Consider the following 25,084-nt stretch of genomic DNA (forward strand, 5'->3'; position numbering starts at 1 on the left):
TTTTTCTGGCCCCGGGAAATTGAATTAATCACACCATTGGCAGCCAGCGTGGGCACTGTTTACACTGTGTTTCTGCCGCTGCAGGTATGGATTGATTAAACTAGGATTCTGGGGCACCAGACTTTTTTTCTGAGCTTGAAGGCAAGCTCTTCCACTTACTAATATGTGACCTTAGGCAATTCATTTACAGTTTCCTGGTTGGTTTCATGGAAATGGTAGTCATACTGCTTGATATGGTCCCTACAATCATGAACAGCTCGGGGAGTGGAATACTTTCTCCTCAGATACCAGAGACCTGTGCAGCCACTCGGGCTACCCGATTTAATAATGCACCAACGCCATCAACATTCTCTACCACCAGCCTGAGTTTTTTTTTTTACAGCTGTTTCACACACTACATACTTTACTTAATGTGTTATGTTTACTTCCTGTGTCTTAACTGGTGTGTGAGCTGACAGGAGGCTGTCACCCTAGCATCTAGATCAGTGTTTGGCATGGAATATGGACTCAATAAGTATTTACTGGAACTGTGGAGTGAGCCATGCCTGTTAATTTGAATCTACTCCTGGCCAGCTCCTATTCTTCTGGAATCTGCTCTGGGAGACATTTGACTGCTGTTGATACCTGTATGTGCCAGCAGGCAGGAGGAGAAGTAAAACTTCTTTAGTAATTTTAGTAGTAGTAATTTTTAGTAGTAATTTTAGTACCTCATGCTGGAGGGCCCAGCCCTTACTAAACTTGAACCCAGTGCTAGGGATTTATCATGAATCTTATTCATGCTGTCCCACTCCCTCTCTCTCAGCTTGGTTACTCAAAGTTGGCCCGATGGACCCACTGCAGGGCCTGGGCTGAGGGGGTGGTGAGAGTGGGGGATGGCGGGTGGGTAAAGAATATTCTCAGATTTCTGTTCCTTTCTTCCCTGCAGGGTCTTACCCTGATTGTGAGTGAGGGCAGCTTTAGCAGGAGAGGGTTCTCCAAAGCTCACCTCTTCTTGGTCTCCACGTCCTCGCGCTGGGGTGGCAGCCACCGCACCGCTGCACCCCGCACTGCCTCTGGTCCAGTCGGGAACAGAGTCCCCGCCCCGTGCAGTGCACCGCAGCGCCCAGCGCCGTCGCCCAGCCTTGGGAAGCCGGAGGAGGAGGAGGCGGCGCCAGCAACGCGGACACACCTCGGAGCCGCGCGCCCACAGGTCAGGGCACCCCAATGGGTAACCGCAGGAGGGAGGGGGCACACTGGATGCACAACTTGGGACACGGGGATAGGGTCCTTGAGGCTCTGGGGATGGCAGTCAGCTCAATTGGGTTTGGGGGTGATTTTCGGTTTGTTTTTTGGGGGGGGCGAAGGCGGGCGGGGGGGGGGGGAGAATGGGAGTGAAGAGTGGAAAACTGGGGTGTGAGGATGGCCAGGAGAAGGGTGGGGCCTAGGTTGTAAACCTTTCTCACAGTCCACGGTCCACGGATGTGAGTTTTTCCGCGGAGGGCTTTGGAAAAGGCTGGAAGTGGCGGAGCTCGGGGGGTGGGTGGGTTTCCTCCTCTCTGCTTAGGAGGGCCGGGTCACACCTTCTCCCAAAGGCGAGAAAACTTCTGCTCTACTCGCTTGCCTGCCACCGTTGTGTCCTGCAACTGAGAGACCTGCGGGGCTCAGGATCCTCCGGGTTCCAGCGAAATGCACTGTCCGCTGTCTGCTGGCTGGGTGCGCGCCTCTCTGGTGGACAAGGTTCTCAGAATGAACCGTGTTGGACAGCGAATTCATTTTGTTTGCCCTGAGGAGTCTGCCCGCAGATCATTTTTACTGATTAGAGAGAAATATCTGGTTCGTTTTTCTCCCTCTTCCATCCTTTCCGCGTAATTAATCACGGAAGACAGTGTCGCCTCACTGAAAAGTTGTTTTGAGGCTTTGTGGTTTCCGCAGCAAAGATAACACGAGGACTCCGACATTACCCTGGATTTAATCTGACAGCAACAGAGCACTGCATGGTGTTCTGAAAGCAAAGGGAGCTTGGGGGAAGTGTCCTGTGCTACTAGGGGAAGAGAAGGGAACCTGCATAATAAATTAATTCTTACAAAACCTCCAAAGGTAAGTGGTAGAATTTCCAGTTTACCGTGAAGAAAACTAGGTTGAGGTGTTAAATGAGTTTTCCAGCTGAATCCTCCAGTTACTAGTGGGATCTGCAACTGGGCTGTGAGGCTAGTGTGTGTTTGACACATCACCCAGAATCTAGCAAGGAAGGTGGCCTGGCCTGCATGGGTAAGTTCCAGAACGCAAGAGGCCACCCTGAGCTGGGGTGCCCACAAGAAAAGACTTTGTTCTGATCAGCAAGATCATTCAGTGTTTAAGGAAGATAAGGTGATATTAATGGGTAACAGGAGAAAGAGCAGCTCCCAGTCTATTTCTTTTCAAAATGGGAAGTTCCCTCCTCCCCCATCAACCCTGAAGTGGGCTGGATTGTTTAAGCACAAATAACAGGCATCCTCCAGGGTGAAAGCTTTCACAGTAACCTTTGAGCAGGCTTGAGAGATGAGAACAGAGCCTGGAGACTTTTCAAAAGAAGGAACCATTAGATCTTGGCAGCATTCCAAAATAAATTCTTCAAGAAGATAGCTCAAGATCACGTGGGAAAGAATTTCAGGAGACAATTTATTGAAAACTAACTTCTGTTTCTTTTCCAGCAACCTGCTGGTCTGTAGATTGGGGCAGTACCATACCCATTGTTTTCCCAATGTGGGTTGTGGCTCGTTAGGGTAATGACATCAGTGTAGTGAATCACACCAGCATTTTCTAAAGCATGAAATTGTTAGAAGGCAAGAGGAAACATCACAGTGGACAGAGCTATCTATTGTTTTGTGAACCATATGTGTGTTAATTCTATTATTATTATTATTATGATCATTATTATTAACAACAAATGGCCCCAGTGACAGGGGACCAGAATGCAGGTGGAGGAGTGAGGTCCCACCCCAGGACTCCTCCTGCGTGTGTTTTGCCCTGTTTATCCTGCTGCCTCTGCTCAGGTACAACAGCTATCCCTGGCTGCCCCACTGGCCTCTCCAGGTTAACCCCATCCTGCTCACAGTAGGGTGGCCTTTTACCTTGCAAATGGTGCCATCAGCACACTGTGGAAAATGGAAACTTCCTCCTCCCCACTTCGGTAGGCCCCCAGATGTGGAGGTATTTTGCCAGTCAGAATTCATTTCTGATTCCTTATTTTGACCTTTAATGTGCCTGTGTGACAGCAGCTTAGTTGGGTTCTTTCACATACACACTTTGGCCCTCACAGCGAGGTGGCTACTGTTATTTTTGTCACAATATATTGTTATATACTGTCACAGAGGTTCCCAGAGTAAGGGACCTACAAAAATGCAGTCACTGGCACCCTCCTCAACACAGACAATCTAAGGTGTGTCCTGCCTTTGCAGAGGCATTTGAGAAAGTCTTATACTGTCCCTAAGGACAACAGGGGAAAGTATGGATGCACAGGAAGGCTCTCTCCTTCTCCCTGTACCTCCTAGGTATTGCTCATCAGGAGAAAGACATAGCGGGGACATTTCTAAGAGTTGTAGCAACTACAAATCTAGGAGCGTACTCTATAACACTTATTTTATTTACTAATACTAGAGTGTTGAGCTTACAGTAGGGTTGAAGGTCAGAGGTCAGTTAGGGGTTGGAGAGGCTGGGTGAAAAAAGCGAAGGGACTCTCAGAAGAAAGAAAGCACACAGACACAGACAACAGTGTGGTGGCTGCCAGAGGGGAAGCAAGGTGGAGTGAGGTGGAAGAGGCAAAGGAGGGATAAATGGTGATGGCAGGAGACTTGACTTTGGGTGGTGAATGCACAATGCAGTGTACATATATGTTATAGAATTGTACACTTGAAACCTATATGGTTTTCTTGACCAGTGTCACCCCATAGATTCCATTTTTAAAAATTAAAAAAAAATAAAGGAAGGAGTGGCCCCAGTGAGCAGCACTTCATGTGAGAGGACAAATCCTGGGGGCTTCAGTGGCCCACCAAGTTCTGCACAGAACTGCACAGAGTGTGAAGCGGCTGCCCCATAGCAAACGGGGGTTGCACTGATAAGGACAGGCCTCTTGAAGGACATTTACATGGAGTTTACTGTGTGCCAGGCACAGTTATGAGTGTTTCACAATTTTATCTCAATCCTTGTAACAATCCTTTGAGTAGGGAATATAATTATCACCATTCCCGTCTATCAGATAAGAAGGCTGAGGCACAGAGGGATTGAGTAAGTAGCAGAACTAGGACTGGAATGTTAGAACTGAGCCCTTAGCCGGTGTCATCTCCGCCAAACCGGTGCCATTTGGATCAAAGGAGCCCAGGCCCACTTTCCTCCATGTCCCATTCTGGATGGCCTCTTTATAGAGGACAGGGACCAACTTCAGGTTATCCAGAGGAAGGTGATGATGAGTTCAGCCCTGCTCTGAACACCAGGCCTTCTGAGGAACAGGGAGCATTTAACTTGTCAAAAAAAAGAGGTTTGTCCGGTTACGTGGCCAGTCCTCAGACCCCTGAGGAAGAGGAGGTGGCTTTGTTCCCAGAAGCAGACCAAACCAATGCTTGGTGACCTTCTGTCAGGACTGGGGAGAGGATTCCAAACTGGGTGAAGATTTTGTTGCATTTTATGTCACTGAATGCCCTTTCAATACTCAGATTCCTCAATTTTATTAGATATGTGAGAACAATAAACTTTAAAAAATAATTGGAAATTAGCAGGCTATCTGAAACATTATATGCATTTGGTACTAAAAATAAGTTACCAAGTCAAAGTTTGACTGAGACAGTTATTCAAGTTATGTAAAATTCAAAAAGAAAGTGCCAGACCACCAAGTAGAAATTCAGTGTAGATATTTGAGAACTTTTCCATAACTCATGAACCGTTGGTCATTTTAAGAATGTGAGGATTGAGAGAGGAGGCTTTGTTAAACAGATTTCTTCAAAGGAATCTTTAATCACTTGCTTTATCCCAAACCTAGTGTAGGGAGCTATTGTGGGGCCCCTAGTTGAGCTGTGAATGTGTTCCCTGCATGGCAGGCCCATGTGGTGGCCTGGGCAGCAGGGTCGCCTGCTTTCCTAGCATTTGTCAGGAAAAAAGATGCCTGAGGGTGTGCTGAGGACCAGGTGGGGGCATGTGGAAGTGAGCCCTGGTCTGGGACACTCTAAATTCAGCCCAACAGTGAGGGTACCCCAGCAGTGAGAGTTTCCAGAATCTAAAAGGCTAAGGGAGGGGTGAGCAGTCAGTGGAAGGAAAATGAGTATCACTAAAGCACCCATAAACAGTGTGAAGACAGTTACTATAGCCTTGTCCTGTTGCTTTGACCTTAGAGGGATGAGAAACTGTTCCACAGTTGGGCATGAGGTAGAAAAGGAGAAAAGAGGTCAGCTGTCCCCCAGTCCCTGCAGGAGACCCGTGTGCAGTGGGAGGCTGGTGTGCAGCAGGACCTGGCTGACATTGGGCAGGAGATTTAGTGTTATGATGGGGTCGGAGTTTCTTTAATCTCCAGACTGCAAGTGTTCATCCTTTTGCGACTTTGAAGTAGCTGCTTGAGCAGAAAAATCATGGGACCTGCTCACATGTTCATTTGAGGGCATGGAGGTTGAATCCAAGAATGCGTGTTAAGGGGCGTTGGAAGAGAAACATAAAATTATTGATCACGTTCCACAAGTTGTATCAGTTCAGAGCACGGGTCATACATGCTTCAGCTGAAATAGTCAAGAGTGGCAGTGTGCTTGCTGATGTTACATGTATCTCTGACTGTGGAAGATTTAGTGGTAGGAGCATTTAGAGTGCAAGGAAGTTGGGGTTCAGAAGGCTGACTCATCAGGTGAAAACACAATAAATACTTGAAAGAAAAGCCCCCATAAAATGACCAGGGTTCCTAAGTGGACGTTAATCTGTTCTTGATGATTGAAAACAACTTTCTCACGCGATTATCATATTCCCCAAAGTCATGGTTTATCTTCCGACTTCCCATAGCAAGCAGTTGGGGAAATTTTCTTTTTCTCCTTAGGGAGTCCAGGCTTATTGGACATGTTCAAGGTTTTGTTATTATGGAGACCAACTTTTAGACAGGATGGTCATGTTATTTTTGGCTTATTTTAGGGTGCAAAGTGATTTTTTCCCTTGACTGGAGTATGAGAAGTGCCAAGTCTTGTTGGAAAGAGGAAAGTTGCATATTTGCTTTTTCTTCCTTGCAAATGTGATTCTTCAATCCATTGTGATGTTGCTGAGATGTGAAATAAAAAAAGCAGAAATTGAGAATCTGCGCAATGCTTAAAAATCAGGAGGTTAAAGTCTGGTCTTAATTGTTGCTTGTGTCTGTAGTCCCAAGACCTATGCAATTTTTGCCCCACTAGAGAACATAAGTAAATTTCATAACCCTTCAAGTGAAAATAATTTATAAGCTTCAAATAATTTTTTCCCCTGGAAAGTGCATTTGTTTTCCTGGTGCATGTCCTCGGTAACGGCAAAAACGACAGTGAAGGTGAAGGCGGGGCGGGCCGAGGGGGCAGCTCCCTGTGGGCTGGCTCTGAAGCTGCCCAGTTGATGAGGAAGGAAAAACTAGGAGATGAGTGAGGGTATGTGGTTGTCAACATAGCCTGTCTTTCTACAAACCTCTGTGTAGATTTCCCCAGAAAATATAAGTCTATTTTGTGGGGGGTGGATTTGGGGTGGGGGGAGGAAAGAAACAAATTTAAGATAAAGGTCTGAAGATCTGGAAACTGAATCATGAAAACCTATACATATTCCTACCAGAGCTTCTTTACAATGTTCACTACGTTGCCTCAGTAAGAAAGGAAAGTGCACCCACGTTTCCAGGAGTCCACACCAGGGGCCAAGGCTTTCAGAAGCGTGTGTATCTTGAACATTCATTTGATATTTGAGGTTTATTTGTAACATATCTGTACTTATTTAATATGAAAATTATCCTCCAAGTCTTCTCTCAGAATTGATGCTCCAGGAGAACATGCCCAACATGCTCTAGGCTTTGGGGTTTATTTGGCAGATGGGGGAACTATGTTTTGCCCCTCGCTTCACAAGGCCATCTCCGGCTGTCTCCTGGCCAGACCTCTCTGTGCAAGCTGAGGGGGCCAGGGTGCCTGGTGCGTGGCTGCTTTTGTTCCACCAACCTCTGGTTTTCTGGTAATCAGGGCTTGTACGAGGGTAGCAGTGGGGGGGGGGGGGCGTGGAGAAACTAGGAAACACCTACCCTTAGTTTAAGAATCCCAGCCTAGGAGGGTAAGATGACCATCAGAAAGCATAGCCTTCCTGCTGCTCTGTCTCTAGCTCTTACATAAACACTGCTCTGGTTTAAATTTCCTTTTCTGTGGAATAGAGATGGTCAATGCCTCATTTCTCTCCTGTTTGCTTGGTGTCAAAAGACTGATTCCAACTCCAGGCTGTAAAGAACAGCGTGTGCTGCTTGGAGACAGATACCATGAGCAGTACCCTGCAAAGGAGGCTTGTTTGCCAAATCATCCCCTAAGCATTCAGAAACTGCTGGTCTCGTTCTCCTGAGTCTTCTTTGTGCCAAGTGTTTCAAAAAAGCTACACATAATTAAAATGGAAAGGGCGGTTGTTTCCCAGTACCATTAAACATGCTAATTCACCTGGCCATGATGTTTTAATAATGTAGCAGCTATGTATATCCGTAGAAGGTTCAGGGAGAGGCAAAATCAGATCCTTTGGGAGTCTGATTTATATTCTTTCCTTATTAAATGATCCTAGTAACTATGTAGTGGATTTTCAGAGACGGGAGAGAGTGCTGGTGGGCTGAGATGGCTGGACAGGACTCCGTGGGCAGTGGTGACTGAGCCTAACCTCACAGGTGGCCGGAATCGGAGAGAAGGGAGTGGCAGTCCAGGCTGGCATGGGCAGCGCGGTGTGAGGGGTCAGAGGACCATCTTCGAGGCCCCCTCCAAGGTTCTTATGATATAATGAGCCCTCCTTTCTTAATGACCTTTTGTACTGCTGTCTGTTTGTGTCACCAGGCTTTTGTGCTGCTCCTTACCTATGTGCGTTGTGTGTGGTGTGTGTGTGTGTTTGAGTTTAAGTGGGGAGAGGATGATCCCAAATACAACCCTTCTTTGGGATTACTTTTCATCCTCTACTAATCTTTTATAGTTGAGCTCATTGTGTTTTAGAATATTCTTTGTGGGTACTGCATTGATTTCTACTCATTTTAGCATGTTCAAAACTAGTGCTCTTTCTCCTTGAAGGACAAGTTGATGAAAATGTAATAAATGTATTTGCTCAAGATGGAATACACTATGATAGATTGGTGGCATTTTAAAAAGCTTTTTCTTTCCAAAAATATGTATAATTGTTATTTAGCTAGGGTAAGAATGATTGGTATAACGTAAGAGTCTTTCTAAAGGACTTTCTAGGGCAGCTTTCATAATTACCATTATCAAAGGGAACATTGTTACTTAAAAAATTAATTCCAGCAGCCATATTAATTTCCCAGGGCTACCATAACAAAATATCAGGGACTGAGTGGCTTAAGCAATAGAAATTATTTTCTCATTTGTTCTGTAGACTGGAAGTGCAAATATAAGGTGTCAGGAGGGTTGGTTTCCTCTGAGAGCCAAGATAAGAACCCGTTCCAGGTGTGTCTCCTTGGCTTGCAGAATGGCTGTCCCCCGGCTGTCTCTGCACACGGTTGCCCTGCTATGCACACATGCCCTGGTTTCTCTCTCTGTGCTCACACTGCCTCTTCCCATAAGGACAGCAGTCGGACTGGAGCAGGGCCTGCCTTAAGGGCATCATTTTAACTTAATCACCTCTTTGAAGACCCTGCCTCCAAAGACACTCCTATTCTAAAGAACTGGGGATAGGACATCAATGCATGAATTTGAGGGACACGATATTTATATGCATTACATATACACACAAACATAGTTTTTTACAAATAGATACACACCATTGAATTTGTGACACAAGTGGAAAGCAACTTGGTATTTATTAAGTGACAGAATCAAAGATCTGGAAGGGAAGTTCACTACATCCCTTTCAGTCCTTTCCTTTGCTTTCAGAGAGTGATGTGTAAGCTGTTTCAGGGACCCTTTGTGTGGAAGCAGTTGGTACAGTCAATGTAATGCTCACGCACACGGAGGGAAGCTGTCTTGTTGTGAAATACACTGATGTCAGACTGCCAGCTCTCCTTCTTGCATGAGAGAAGGCCTTTACTGTGGATTATAGCTTCCCTGCTTGGAGGGTACTTGAAATTATTTTTTTGCCTACAAAATGATAATTGTTAATGATAGTTGTTTTAAAAATATTTCCTTATCTGCAAAAGAAAAATGCCAGTGCCAACCTGTTTTCTAGGTCCATGAATTTTAGCTGGTCTCCAGAAGAGCTTCCCCAGAGACTGGAACCATTTTGATGCCATTAAAGGTGCTTCCTCTTTGTTATCAGGAAGCAACAGACTAAATGTAACTGATGAGAAGGTCAATGAAGCCTTGGGATGATGGACTGTAATGGACTACTGACATGATGGGGCTAGAGACAGGGACAACAGAAGGTGTAAGCTGATCAAAAGGAGAGTTCGGGAAGCAACCCATGTATTTCCAGCACTAGCCAGGTGAGAGGGCCGTGGCCAGCACAGCACAAGTACTCTCCCCTGGGATAGAGAAGGGTGGTTCCTTACAGTCTAGATGGAGTATTCCTTCCACAGGGAAAGGAATCGTTTCTGGGCCTCTTGAAAGAGCAAAGCTGACCCTTGAAGGTTTGGCCATGGCAGGAGGACCACCTGGGAGGGGCGTCTGGGTGTCCCGGCACCACCTTTGCTCAGCTGGGTGCTCCTTGGCTTCAGGAAGCTCTCAGTTACCCTCCCTCCCAGTACACTCGTCAAAAAAGTACTGATTTTTAAAATATTTTCTTATTTAAAAATATTTTTAGAACTTTTAAAATATGATGTATAACATAAAATTTACCTTTTTACTTGTCTATTGATTTATTTATGAGTTGAGAGAAAGAGAGAGAGAAATGTCAACTTCTTATTCTACTTATTTATGTGTTTATTGGTGGATTCTTGAAGGTTGCCCTGACCAGCGATCCCAAAGTGCAACGTCAGCTTGTGGGGATGATGCTCCAACTAACTGAGCCCTGGCTGGGCCAGGCTGGGCCAGGTTCACAATTAAGTGTGCAGGTCAGAGGCATTCAGTGCACTGTGTGAGACCATCACCACTATCCATCTCCAGAACTTTTGCATCGTCCCAAACTGCAACTCTGTACCATTAAACAATAATTCCCTATTCCCACACCTGCAGCCCTTGACAACTACCATTTTCCTTTCTGTCTCTATAAATTTCAGTAGCCTGGGTACATCATTTCAGTGGAATCATGTAGCATTTGTCCTCGTGGGTCTGGCCTATTTCACTTAACACAATGTTTTGAAGATTCGTACATGTTGTAGCATGTGTCAGAATTCCCTTTCTTTTTAAGACTGAATAATATTCTGTTGCACATGCACACTACATTTTGTTTATTCATCTGTCAGTGTACCTTTGGATAGTTTCCACCTTTTGGCTATTATGAATAATGCAGCGGTGGAGATTGTTGTACCAATGTCTGTTGGAGTCCCGCCTTTCAATTATGGGGGGGTATTTACCCAGAGGTGGAATTGATGGATCATAAGGTATTCATGCTTAAATTTTGAGTAACTGCTATACCGTCTTTCAGAGCAGCTATACCAATTTACATTCCCACCAGCAACTCATAAATGTTCCAATTTCTCACATCCTTGCCAACACCATTTTCAATTTTTTTTATTTTAGTAATAGCCTTCCTAATCAATGTGAACTAGTATCTCACTATGAAGTACTGCTCTTTTGTAGTTGGTCATTGACCCGAATCTAGTACTTTTAAACACAATTATACTGCAGGTTCAGAGACAGAGCAAAAAAATAAATAGACCATATTGGAGTCCAGAGTCCTAACTATACTAGAATGCTCACACTTGAGAGGCCACTAGTGTCCTCAACATGCCTAGGAATTGTTGAAGTCCAAATCAAGGAAAAGCAAGGTCCAGAAAAAGGCAGGCATTAAACCCTGGTGGCATTTCTGTGGTGGGGACCCCAACCCCCATGGGAATGGCCTCCTTTGTGGCCGCAACAGGGCATCTCTGTTGTATACAAGATGAACAGCATCCTGGCACACGTGTAGCGGGTAGAAGGGTAGAACCGTGTTCTGTTTCCGCATTCCTCAGCTACTCTTCTGATCTTACATTTTGTTTCCCAGGCCATGTAACAAATTCTAGTCTGCTTGGCCATTTTATTTTTATTATAATTCAACCAACTGATGGTCTGGTTGTAAATCGTTCTCCTATGCTTGGTCAGCGTGGACTCAGTGCGTAAGGGCTTTCTCATCCCTAGAGGACTGTGGGAACCCAGCTTCCTAAGTCTGCAGGGCTGGGGCTGAGGTGTAGTCACTGGGCCAGTTGTTCCTGCCACCCCCACACATGTCTGAGAGCCATGCCTCATCAATCTTGGGAAATCCTTTCCAGACAGAGGTTTTACAGCTTTTTTTCTTTTACCTGTGTGGGCAACTGAAGTCTGTTAGAGTGAGAGAATTCTGTTCTCAGGTTCAGGGATGAGAAAGAGAGTGAAAGAAGGTAATTACTTGGCTTCTCCATATGGTAAGAAATTGATTCAAAAAGTATGTATCACATGTCTGCCACTGAGCCAGGCCCTGTCTGGGATGCTGGAATACCACTGTGAGCAAGCAGGGAGGCCCTACCCTGATGGTGCTGATGGAAAAGGGTTGAGAGGAAAGAGTCCCACAAGGGGACTGGTGCATGCAGTCCTATCATGGCCTGAACTGTGATGTATTGCAAAGACTGTTACTGTCTCCAAACACCTCCAGAGGGCTCAAGGATGTCCACTGTGTCCCAGCACCTCGTAGTCATGCAATAAGCATTGCTGGACTGAAGTATGGGGTGGGACAGAGCAGGAACATTAACTTTAAAAATTATTTTCTAGCCTATTTACTACTATGTAGGTGCCCAGGGCATTACTGGAGGAGGTGGATGTAGGAGTCTAAACCCCTTATTCTCTTTGTTGCACCAGCTGGTGGGAGAAAGGACACCCACTCATTAAGTGTCTCTCCCATTTCAGGTGTTGGATGAATATCTAGTTCCACAAGATACTAAGTCCTTTATCTCGTCTTGGAAGTTGTTCTGATTAATTCTGCATTGATTCTGATTTTAAGACAAAGAAAATCATCATGCTTGGGAACACTTCTTGTTCTATGTTTTGCTCCTAGAAACAAGCTGCTGCTGTGCAGCACTGTGGGAATAGACAGGAATATCCACCCAGAATGTCTTGGCCAGCTCTGGGCTGGGCAACCCACCCGGTTTCACTGCTCTGTGGCTCTGTGGGGAGGGCTCAGAGAGGGGGACAATGCCATTCCTGTCCTCCAGAGTTTTGTCTGGGAGGAAGCTGTATCCCAGCATTCTCCCTGATATCAGACACTTGTATTTCTCCCTATATGCCACTGATGCCCTTCCAGCTGTTGCCCTGGTGCTGAAGCCCCATGAGGGAATGAGTCTGTTGTAAGTCCTAAGTCCGTTGCAGGCCCTTTAAGGGAGACCCCCAAGAATCCCACAGTTTCTCCACCACCTCAACCCCCACTCATTTTTTACAGTAAAGGTTATGGGCACTTATCTTCCTGGCACTAGAACCCTGGCTGGGTGGTCCGGTGTGGGGCTCCCTTGCTCCTTGCTCCTGAGATAGCTCTCCTGATTTTTATGGGACCACCTGTTCTGCATCTCTGTGTCTCCATGCCTCTTCTGCATCTCTGCCCCTTTTATCCGTCTGGATGAATGTGGCTTCTTTAATTCCTTCGTTGTTGGATTTCTGTACGGCTCAATTTTCTGATGATTCTGGGTGATACTCATTTTGTAGTCTAGTTGTAATTTTTACTGTGCTTGTGAGCTGTGTTTACCTACACCTCCATCTTGTCTGGAAAGAGTAACATGTGTCAGCAATTTTTAAGCACTGCCCTGGGAGGAGACTGCAAAGGCTGTGACTTTTACAGGGTCAGCATGGTTCTTTGCTGGGATATGTTGCCTTATAGTAATGCTTTAGAAATATCCAGCTGGCTCTGGTCTACCATGAGCCCAACTTATAACCTTGCAGCCTCTCATTTGATTTCTATGTGGTCCTACCAACCTAGATGCAGGTAAGCTGCATGTACCATCAGCTCTGATTGGGGTGCTGGTTCCATCTCCATGGCAATGAGGGAACTGAGCTTCTAAAGCTGTGATTCAGCTGCTGGAATGTGGGCCGATGGAGCTTCACCTTTGGTTTCTCACTGCCTTTGTAGGAGAGGGATTGGGTGATGGGTCATGAGGGTGACTTCTCTGTATTGTTCTAGGAACCCTTATTCCTAAGAATAGGAGGAAGAAAGACATAAGAACCGGTAACTAATGAGACCTTTATGGCCCAGGCCAGAACAGAGGTTGGTGTCGTGAGGGGCATGCCCTCTTTTGGAGTTTGTGCATTGAAGAGAAAGAAGATAGGATCACACTGCAGTTGGGAATTCCAATCTGAAATCTGAATAGGTTATTAGGCCTTCCTTTGTACAGACTGGTCACAGTGGGTGTTTGGATCTGTGGCACTGGCTGGCAGCTGCTGGAGTGCCCCTCTGGCTGCTTTTTCCAGCTGTGCTGTTGTTTGTGAGTGTGTGTGTGTCTGTATCTGCACACACTCATTTTTCAGGGTTCATAAGGCATCTTTTGAATTTTTCCTTAATGTAGGAGTTCTGTGCTGAGTTGGCAGTCACTTGGAAAACTCATCAGCTGATGTTTAACCCTTAATATGAAATAAAGGTTGTCCAGTTCCAAGGTAACAGCCCCCTCGGTTGTGTACCCATCATAACCCACCAACGATATTGATGAAGAGCCTTTATTTACTCCATGGAAGGGTCCATGTCCCAGGACACCTTCCCTAACCTTGGGAGACAGAGAGAATGGCTCCACCTGTCTTTAGGAAGCAAACAGAGAGCCCAGGAGTAGTGTGCAACCTGTGCTGCAGGAGGAAAGGCTGGATAGCGGAAAGAAGGGATGAAAGCGTTGGGAACATGGATGGGAGCTGGGGTGATGTTTAGACAGCCATGAAAAGCACCTGGGGCCTCCTCCTCATGTTCTTTGTTTTTGGGTTTGAGATATCTTTGCATCCCTCTCCCCCCAGGAGTTGGCCTAAACTACCCTGTGTATAGGTAAGCTTCCTTTTTAAGTGTGGCTTTGAGGTGAGGCCATATCTTTTCATTATTGTTGGCAAGGGTGCTTTCAGCTGCTTAAAAGAGCAATTAGTCTCTATTGCTGCTCCAGGAAGCTTGGTTAGGATGTTTCCTCTTGAGGAAGTTATTTTTAAAGATGCCGTTATCATGAAGAATCCAACACTAAGAAAATAGGGGTGGGGGGCTGTGAAGGCAGCCGCTCCTCCCAGTGCTGGCCAAGTTCATCAGACAGAGGCTGCCCGCTCCCAGCACCCCCACATGCAAGTGGTGCCAGACAAACTTGCCCTCACTGCCCGTTGTGACCCAGATATTCCTCACTGTGGTGAGAAGATCAGGACTGTGGGGGCAGCTGTGCAGATGTGCTGGCAGCTTCCAAATGGTGAAACAGTGACAGCTTGTTTCTGAAAAGCTCAGAAAGGCAACCTTGGGTTTTGATAATGGAGCCTAAACAAGATAGTGCCCCAGGACAGCCTTCCGCTTGCTGTGGGTAATTGTGCATTCGATGGTGCAATCTGATTGCTTTGAAACTTAGACGAAAAAATGTTGCCTTGTGGGCTTTCACAAGGGTGTTAGGTGACTGACTGCCTTAAAAGAGAGGCCGGAAGTTCTGTCCTCTGAACCTACCTTTGGGATTCAATGAACTGAGAGGGAAAAGGCAGTGGAAACAAAGCCTCCCCTTTTATAGGAAGGCTACCTAAATGGTGGCTGTGGAGGAGAGGTTGTCTAGCTCCCATGCTGTTACTCAGTCACAACCTCTGGCTCTGTCATTCACTCGCTCTTGTCTCCACATATTTGTCAGGGGCAAAGGACAGCCTTTCCACTTTCAGGGTCTCCACACACAGGACTTTCACTACCCTCTGTCTTTCTCCATCCCTAAGTGGTTCATGCAGGCGAGCAGAGGTGGTGTAATGGGGAGAAAGAGAAAGCATGAAAAAAGATTTTTCTATGGTAGGTAAGTGGTTGATATTCTTGTATGGGACTCTTTCACAGATATATTTTATTTGGCAGTCCCTGGCATCTGTGAGGGCGGTGTTTCATGTTTCTTTCTGACCCGAGGGAGTGCCAGGAAGGCCACGGATGGGGGCCAGCACTGTGCACAGATGTGGAGAACAGCATAGCCCTGGGCTTAGACAGAACATGGAAAACCTCTCCCAGCTTTATTTTTATTGTTTTATATACTCTTTGCTACGTTTTCTATCAACTCTCTTGACACCAGATGAAGCCTGGTGCTTCCCTCTGCTCTGCTCATTACGTCATCTGTAATATTGATTTCCAGTAAATGATTGTGACCAAAGCAGACTTCATTATATTTCCCTTAAACAAAAAGAACTAGAGATTATTGTCATATTTTTGATGGAACAGCATGAATTCCATGATGTACATGTTTCTCATTATGACTTTTAAGCCATCTAAACACATGCCTTCTGAGTTATTTTTATTCTAGTTTTATTCATTTGTCTAGAACACCACAGGTCAATTACTTAGATGGTGATTTGGTAGAACTGGCTGACAGGGGAGTTGTGGCGACATCGAAAGAACAAACCTAGGCTTTTCTATCCCGGGCTAGCATTTCTTAGCTAATAATAATAGTCCTGGCTACTATTTATTGATCTTAACCTGGGCCCTGGCTACTCACATGTTATGTAATATCACATTAGTCTTCAATGGCAAGTTCACGAAGTAGGTACTGTTGTCATCTTCATTTTCTGGTGGAAAAGATGAAGCTCAGATCACTTTGTCCATGGTTCTGGAGGAGGATTGGCAAACTCTTTCTATAGAAGACCAGAAAGTAAATATTTTAGCCTTTGGGAAATACTATGTCACAAATTAGCTCTGTTATTGTAATACTAGAGAAGCCATAAAAAAACCCAAAATGAAAAGCAAAGCCCAGCAAGTGGTGGCTGTGTTCAATAAAACTTTATTCATGACACCGATATTTGAATTTCATATAATTTTCTCATGTCACAAAATATTACTATTCTTTTGACTTTTTTCAACCATTAAACAATTGTAGAAACCATTCTTCACTTGCACTCTGTATGAAAACAGGTGGTGGGCAGGGACTTGCAGACCCCTGCTGTAGATGGTGAGCGTGTGCAGGGAGGAGGGATGAACGGGTTAGGATGGGGGTGGCAGGAAGGGCACTCCTACCAGAGGGAACCTCAGGCGCAGGTAGCAGAGCTCTCAATGTGTCTGAGGAAATGCAGTCAATGCAGGGACAGTTGGATAGGGCATGTGGCACGATCAGAGGAGACATTAGGCCCAAGTCATGACTTTTAGGACATTTTAAGGATTTTGAACTTTGTCCTTAGATCAATAAGAAAGCATTAAAGTATTGAGCAAAGAATGACAGGGACAATTTTTTTAAGGTCATTGGCTAATGTGTGGGGAAAGCATTGCAATGGGTTAGGAACAATAGAAGCAAAAACACCAGTTTCAAGAAGTGGGCCAGGTGGGTGTTGATGGTGGCTTTTAGTGACCACAGCCGGAACCGTGTCTTGACAGCAGTGGCTTGGGCAGCTGGGTGACGGGTTTTGCAGATGAGGTCAGTTGGCTGGGAGAGGTGAGAGTCTTGTCTGGCTGCACAGCAAATGCAGGTGGAGCAACGATGAAGCCCTGGTCTTCCAACTTCAAATCCGCTGACTTTTTCCCTGTTTGGTGTGAAATTTGTAACATTCTCAAATACAATTATGTTATCCTAATCTGCCATTTATCTCTGAACCTTAACTGAAGGGTTACTCCTCTCTCCTCTCTCTCTCTCTCTCTCTCTCTCATAAAATTCTCATAAATGAGGATGGTACCTCTTAGGTTTGTGTTGTTAATTCTCATTTCCCGAGGAAATTAATTTTGAAGTTGAGGGAAATAGCCTCTTGTTCAAATAAGAGAAAAGCCAAAGATGATATACTGTGGTAATGGTTTTATGTTATTTTTGTGCTGGCATTAGGTAGCTGAATACTTATTTAAAGGTCAGCTATTTTTAAAATTTGTGTAATTTTCTTTCCCAAATGAGAATTGGTACATTCTCTTCTATTCTGGAGGAGTAATTCGCCTGGCAGGGCCCTTGGAATCAGGCTCCGACTCTGACACTGGCACACAGGTCTGGATCAGGCACTCCCTCTCCAGAACGCAGTGGTGCCGAGGGGGTGGAGTCTGTTTCTATAAGGGTGGGGAAGAGGGGAAGGGGAAACTCTGGCCTTGGCACAGAAGCGTGGCCGAGATTTTGCTTCAGTTTCCCCGGGGGTTGTGCTCCAGAGGTGGCTGATGCTGACCTGTGGCTGGGGGTGGGAGAAGGGGAACCTCAGAAAGATTTTGGTGAGTGGGCCCCAGTGGTGGTGACTGCTTAGTGAATCTTGGTTTTGGCTGGTATTATATTCACATTACAGTTTTTTGTCACGTTTTATTTTTCCCCTGTTGTAAGGAAGGCCTCTGGTGTCCTGGTGTCTCAAGCATTTCCTCCTATCCCATGTCGATCAGATGTTTCATCAACAAAAGGTTTATTCAGGGAAAAAAAAGGGTTGCAACCCAGGGCATGCACACTCTGGCCTGCATGCCAAGATGGAGGGGTCTTTACAGAGGGGAAGAGGACGTTAAGGGGAGGGGGGGCATTAGAACCACAGAGCTTTATTATACCTTAGAATTCTTTGTGTAGAGTTCTCGAGTACAGGGTTCTTGCGATTACACAGAGTGCGAGAACTGCTGCAAGCCCTAGCTCAGTGTAGACCCTCCCGACTTGTTTGCTCACAGTCCCAGTTCATCTTTACCACCCACAGTGTGCAGTGTCCTTGTCTACAGTAGGGCTCAGTATTGAATACTGGCACTGCTGACTTGTCACCTTTGGTATCCATGCTGCATAGTACAACCTGTTCTCTCAAGTCAGAATTTTCTAATCTGAAATCATCAGAGAGAGACACCTGGGACGTCCTGAAAACAGAACAAACTTTAGGAGTGGGCAGGAGTGAGACTTCATTGAGGATCTTCTCCCACTTTGCTTCCTTTCTTGTCCATTTTTCTTCACCCCATTCCGTTAGATATAGGCTGCATGTCTTTATTATTGCATGTCAGGGGCTCAACAGAGAAAAACTGAGTTAGTTCACTTCTGATACTGATTTTGTTCATTCTGTGTAGGCTCTTCACCTGCTCACGCAGGCACAGGCAGTGAGGCTGAAGATGTAGCCTCTGAGGCTCAGAGACGTTGCTCTGCTCTCCTCCTTCCATCCCTTCCCTCTTTCATCAGTTATCAGAAGTTGATTATGTGCCAGGCACAGGGTTAAATTCTGGGAGACAACAACAGAAGAAGGCATGGTGTCCAACACCAAATACACCCCATTCTCGTGGTGAGAGAAAAGGAAAGAATGGTCACTTGGTGTGAGGTATGGGCCCCCCATGAGGCCCTCTCCCTGACCAGGTGGATAAAGACCTTCCTCAGGGCTTTTCCTGCTCAACTCCAAGAGTGGTCAAGAGCAATCAGAGTACCTGAGCAGTTGCAGATTAATAAACAGGTTCTGCACTTGCCTTTCTCCATTTGTGCAGGGTGGAGATGTCTGCCAGAGGTTAATTTCTAACAGAACATCTCAGCAGTCTGCATCTAATTCTGACTACACCTGGAATATGAGTACTACGAGATTGGACCTGTTTCCTTTGAAGGACTGAAGGCTCATAAATGTAAGTCTTACCCAGGTCTCCATTGTGAGCATAATATGAATCTATCTTAACCTGTGAAATCCCCAGTGATTGCTTTTCCTGAACATTCTCTCTTTTTATAGAATCTGTCCTCTGCTCACCAAGACCTCAAACAGCACCTCCCAAACACAGACTGATTGTCCAGGGATGGTAATACACAAGGGCCTTGGTAGTTCTGAGTGACAAGGAACTTGAAAGATTCGCTTAGTGTGGGAACGTGAACCAATATCACTCTTAAACTGAGATGTTTTATTAAAACATTAACAATTCCAGCTCTCCCAAACTGTGTGAACATTTGGACTATCAAAAAGTGACAAAAGTAGGATCTGGAACTCTTAATTGAAGAACTTTGTTTTGTAACACATGGTCAACGGCATCTCTCCGCTCCCTTGGTTTTCTGGAGCTGGGGCAGCAGTCTATCTGTGTGTGTTCACAATGGTGGGCAAGAATAGCCTGCGACCCTTCCTAATTCTGTGTTTTGTGAACCATGTGACATGCTGTTGGAGTGACTGATGACCCAGCATAGAGTAAGGAAAAATAATCTTGTGAAAGGTTACTGTCCACCTCCGGTCGTAGCTGAATGCTGGCTGACCGGCAGGAAGCTTCTTTGTGTCGGTAAGTAGAGTTGACATAGTAAGTGGGAACGGCTGCCCACTCCCAGGCCCTCTTGTGGCTACACCATCAATATTCCGAGATGGTTGGTTGTTTCAGAATGAATATGCACAGCACTACCAACCTTTTAGGTTTGTGGCTGGTTCAGATGAATGGAACACATTAGGAAGTATATGACAGATTAGAATCGGAGATGCAAATGTGGCAAAGGATATGCTTTTGTTCTTTTAGTATTTCCTGGCTGCTACCACGCTGACCTGTCTGGGCACCTGTGATCCCACCTGCCCATTTGCTGCTCCTTTGCAAGGAGGACTTTCTTTCTTTTTTCAGCTTTTTAAGGTATAATTGACAAATATATATGTAATATACTTAAAATGTACAGTGAGGATTTGGATATTTGTGTACATTATAAAAGGATTTTCCTCATTGAATTTATTAACATATTAATAACCTCAGATATTTATTTATGAGAATATTTAAGTTCTGCTCTCTTATAAATTTCAGTTATACAATACAGTGTAATTAACTAATTCGTTTTATAACTGAACGTTCGTACTGTTTTACCAGTTTCTCCCTATCCCCCCCCAACTCCTTACTCAGCCCCTGGCAACCACTTTTCTACTCTCTATCACTATGAATTTAATATTTTGTTTAGATTTAGATTATTTCCCTTGGATATCTATCCATAAGTGAGATTGCTGGATCTATGGTAGTTATATTTTTAATTTCTTGAGGAACATTCATACTGTTTTCCATAGTGGCTGAACCAGTTTGCACTCCCACCAACAGTGTACAAGTGTTCCTTTTTCTCCCCATACTTGCCAGCATTTATCTCTTGTGTTTTTGATAATAGACATCTTAACAGGTGTGAGGTGATAGCTCATTGTGGTTTTGATTGGCATTTCCCTAACAATTTGTGACGCTGAGTTCCTTTTCATGTACCGATTGGCTATTTGGATGTCTTCTTTGGAAAAATATCTCTTTAGGTCCTTTGCCCATTTTTAAATTGGGTTTTGTATTTTTTGCTATTGAGTTGTATTAACCCCTTATCAGGTATGTGTTTTGCTAATATTGACCATTCTGTATGTTGCCTTTTCATTTTTTTTTGCTGTGCAGAAGCTTTTTAATTTGATATAGTATCATTTGTTTATTTTTGCTTTTGTTGCTTTTGCTTTTGGTGTCAAATTCAAAGAATCATTTCCAAGATCTATGTTAAGGAGCTGGTCTCCTATGTCTATGACCACTACTTTAAACTCTATCAGGTAAATAACTTACCTCTCTATCATTTGGATCTATTTCTGGAGATTTATCTTGTTCTTTTGTTTGAAGCATATTCCTCTATTTCTTCATTTTCCTTGACTCGCAGTGAGGTTTCTAGGCATTAGATGCAAAAGCCACCTCTGCCAGTCTTGATGGTGAGGTCTTGCGTGGGAGATGAACCCTGTTACTCCGCCAGCCCTGTCTGTCTCTCAGACTTTGATGATCATCCAAGCAGCCATCTTTGTTTTCAGTGGCTCCCAGTAGCTGGGGGTGTGTTGAGACCTGTCTGTGTCTCAACGTGGGGGAACATGGTCAGCACGTAGATGCAGTTTGATCAGAAGCCAGAACCTCAAGACAGCGGCTAGGAAAGTACATGCTTAAATCTTTCCAGGGAGAAACTGGGAGATGGGCCTTTTTGTGGGCTCCCTCTGTGCTGGGCCTTATGTATAGACGTGAGGGGAACTGTACTTGTGAAGAACTGCTTCTTTGTTTACTGCAGTCCTGTGGGACTCAGGAATGCAAGCTCCATTGCCTGTCAGAGCCAGGAGATCCCTTGGGTAGCTGCTGCAAAAGCTGGGCCACCAGACCCAGTGCACAGGGAGATATGGCCACATGGTTTTATTATTGGAGTCAGGTGGGGAGAGAGGGATGGGGAGGTGTCCAAAGGCTTCTCTGGTCTCTGGGAAGGTCCACAGCCAGCCCCTAACTGCCTGCTAAATTAGAAGCCTGACCCTCAGGCAGCATCTTTTAGAGTAAGCAGGTAAACTCCTTTCAAAGAAAGGGAGGGAGGTGGGTGTTTTTGCCAGCTCCCTCTGCACTGAGCCCCTGGAGGACAGCCATGGTAGGGTCTGTGGGTCCTTGGAGAACTGCTTTTTTGTTTGCTGTAGTCTTGGGGTTCTCATGGATGCAAACCAGAGCTAGATGTTTTGGGGGCCCATCTCTCCAGTGAGAGTCTTAAAGGTTGAGGCTCCATATGTACAATCGAAACCTTTCCCTCCCCAGGGAGAAAGTGGGAGTTGGGGTTCCACCCCATTGTATGTTGTGCTGGTGGTGGGGTTTGTAGCAAATGTGTGTCTCAGCATTTTCCTACCCATTTAGATGTGTTCTTATTTGCCAGGTGTGCAGGAGTTGATCAGCTGTTTCTGGGTCTCTTTCAGAGGGAACTGCACCATATGTAGCCATGTATTTGGTGCACCCATGTATTTAGAAGGGGAGCTCCAGAGTCTCCTAAGTTTCCATCTTGGTCAGCTCCCCATTTCAGCTAATTAAGTGGCTTAAGCTTTGTTTCCATTCTCCTGCACACAACCCAGGGTTCATATACGGCTTAGATGCCACTGTTTGCTGGTGGCTGCGGCCGAGCCTTCAGCCAGGCATTTGAGGGGCCGATGACGTAACACTCCCACCAGTTCCCACCCTTTGGTCTCCAACAGCAGGTCCGCAAAGGGCTTCAGGAATTACTCACTTCCTGGACAGAGGGCTTTCTATTTTTGTTCCTTAAGAAATCATTAAGTAAACTACATATCCTTTTCCCCTGAAGTGAATAGTGATAATGAAGTGTTTTCACTCATTCCTTTCTTGATGTCTGCTCAGTACTTCTCTATGGAAATTAAAAAAAAAAAAAAAAAAAAAAGAAGCCCCTGGAACCCGTTCGGATATGCTGCCGATGACCACCCGATGGAGGCCTATTTGCGGCCACGTGTGAGACTCCCCTCCTTCAGTCCCTTCAGTTCTTTAATCTGCTGCTTTTCTGGGACAGTCTTTAAGTAAGGGCACTTGCTTACTAAGAATTTTAGTGGATATCAAAATGACTGGACACATAGCCATATATATATATATTTTTTGTGATATGGGCTTTTATACCTTGCTGGCATACATTTTATTTTTGTGTCACTTTGCTCTGGCCTCTTTCCCTTAATTTAAGGGGCAAAAAAGACAGACCTGCAGCTGTAATTTTGGTTGGTACATTTCCAGAGACAACTGAAAATGTTTTTGAAGCATATTACATTCTGGAATTGCTTATAGCTGGAAAAAAATCCCTGCAAAACACAGGCAGACATGGAACACACTCCATCCTTACATACTATACGATTGCTGAGGAGCGCTTCTGGGAGATTTAACACTCCCATCAGGAGAAACCAAGACTGCCTGGTTGAGTCCTTCCTGTTCTGATTTGGTGAGAGATGTGGTTAATGTGGATGCCCTCAGCTTCAGGAACCTGACAATAAACCAGAGACGTAGGAAAGAATAAAACAATTTTTAAAATCCTCCATACATACAGGAAAATACAAAAAGTCAACTATTTTACTATGTACATTGGTGTAGTTTGTTCTGCTTTTAAAATGATATGATTCTGACCTTCAAGTATGTCTCCTTGTTTTGCTGAGCAGAATTCCAGGCCAGTTAGGTTCAGGTTCAAAAGAAGAGAAGGAAGATGTTTCAAGGTCAGGGTAACAAGGTTCATAGCCATTATCTTCATTCATTTACTTTATCTGCAACACCTCATTCTTAGCAATAATAGCTATATTCTTAATTGGATTAAGTTCTTCTGCCTACTAAAATTGAGATTCCTACCTTCAAAAGGTCTTTCATCTGAGAAACAGGCTTTGATGGTTATTTGAATTTTCTTTTGTCCTTAGTTTTTAATCTGGTATTAAACCATACAACTTATCAGAAGTGGACATATGTCTGACATACATGCGGCACTAATGAGTGGACATTCATTCATTCAGCACATATGTACTGAGCGCCTGTTTTGTGCAGTACTATTTTAAGCATTGTACATATAAGAATGAACAGATAAGACAAAAATACCTCCTCTTACAGACCTCGCCTTGTAATGGGACAGACAGAAAATAAATACGTTAAATAATCAAACTATGCCAGATGGTGATAAAACAAAAAAAAGAAAAATAAAGTAGGTACAGGACGTGGAATGGGGAGCCAAAAGTATATCGTGGTCATGGAAGGCCTTACTGAGAAGGAAAAACTTGACAGAAGACCTTAAAGAAGTAAGAAATTGAGCTGTGAGATATCTGGGGAAGAACATTCCAGAAACTCTTCTACGCAATTGTGAAATGCAGCCTGCAAGTAACAACAAGGAGGCCAGCCTGGGACCAGGGGAGTGGGTAAGAGGCAGAGCATCAGGAGATGAAGTCAGATAATGAGAATAGGGTGCCAGGGCCGTAGAGGTCATGCTGAGGACTTTGGCTGTTTTTTTGGTGGGGTTGGGGGAGTCGTTTGAGCATTTGGAGAGGAGGAGTGGCCTCTGGCTTAGGTCTCAGTAAATCCACTCTGCAGCAAGGAAGGGGGGGATGGGACTGGAAGCAGCGAGGATTGGCCCATGGTGGGTGGGCAGTGGGGCAGTGAGAAGTTTGTAATTCTCGATATGTTTTGAAGACAGATCAGACAGGATTTGTCAACAGCTGGCAGTGGGGTGAGAGAGAAGGAGAAGAGCCCAGGATGACTGGGGGTTTGTGATTTGAGGAATCGGCAGGATGGCTCCCGTTAGCTGAGATGGGGACCACTGTAGGAGAAGCAGGCACATTGTGAGCTCAGTTGGGGATCTGTTACATTGAGACCTGTCAGACATGTGAGAAGATGTGAGGGGGGAGGAGCTCAGTGGAATCTGAGAGTCATCAGCGTATACATGATATTCACACCCAAGAGATGGATGAATGAGTGTAGGTAGAAAATGACAGAGGTCCAGAATTGAGCCCTGGGGCACACTAGCATTTAAAAACTGGGAGCGTTGAGGAGGCAGCAGTGAAAGAGCCTGAGTCGACTTCACGGGAAGACTGGAAGGAAACTGGGCAACTGTGGTTTCCTGGAAGCCAAGTGAAGAAGGGTCCCAAGGGTGAGACCCTGGTCCAGGTCAAATGGTATTAGGTCAAGTTAGTTGATGGACAAGCATTAACTGTTGGACTTAAAATATAGATGTTATTGACAATGATTTTAAAAGCAGTTTTAGTGGAGTAGTAAGAGTGAAAGGCTGATGGAATGGGTTCAAGAAAAAAATAAGAGAAGAAAAATCTCTCAAGAATTTTGATATGAAGGGAAGAAGAGAAACAGGACATTTGTGAAGGACTTGGCTGGATGAGACCAGATATTCTTAGAGAAGCAGAAGCAAAAGCCTGTAAGTTGATGAGTGGACATGGCTACATCTTAGCAGGACCATTCTGGCTGCTGTGTTGAGAAAAGGCTGAAGGAGCATTTGTTATTCTGAGCCATCACTGGTGGGCACATTCCATGATTTTATCCCATGCCAACTTGCAGATAA

At 45.0% G+C, this 25,084-nt stretch overlaps 1 protein-coding gene across 2 annotated transcripts in view; it reads left to right on the forward strand.

Annotated features, from left to right (window-relative positions):
• The first annotated feature begins 929 nt into the window (after positions 1 to 929).
• Positions 930 to 25,084, forward strand: part of MRAP2 (melanocortin 2 receptor accessory protein 2) — a 37,614-nt gene continuing 13,459 nt past the window's right edge. The window contains exons 1-2 of one of the 2 annotated variants that reach the window (XM_028510467.2): positions 930 to 1,189; positions 18,787 to 18,918. The gene's annotated coding sequence lies outside the window, so the exon portion shown is untranslated. Of the gene's footprint in view, positions 1,190 to 16,531; positions 16,709 to 18,786; positions 18,919 to 25,084 lie in introns of those variants that run through there. The other variant, XM_036024430.1, reaches the window with a different exon arrangement.

Source organism: Phyllostomus discolor, chromosome 4, assembly GCF_004126475.2.
Source record: "Phyllostomus discolor isolate MPI-MPIP mPhyDis1 chromosome 4, mPhyDis1.pri.v3, whole genome shotgun sequence".
Taxonomy (NCBI): domain Eukaryota; kingdom Metazoa; phylum Chordata; class Mammalia; order Chiroptera; family Phyllostomidae; genus Phyllostomus; species Phyllostomus discolor.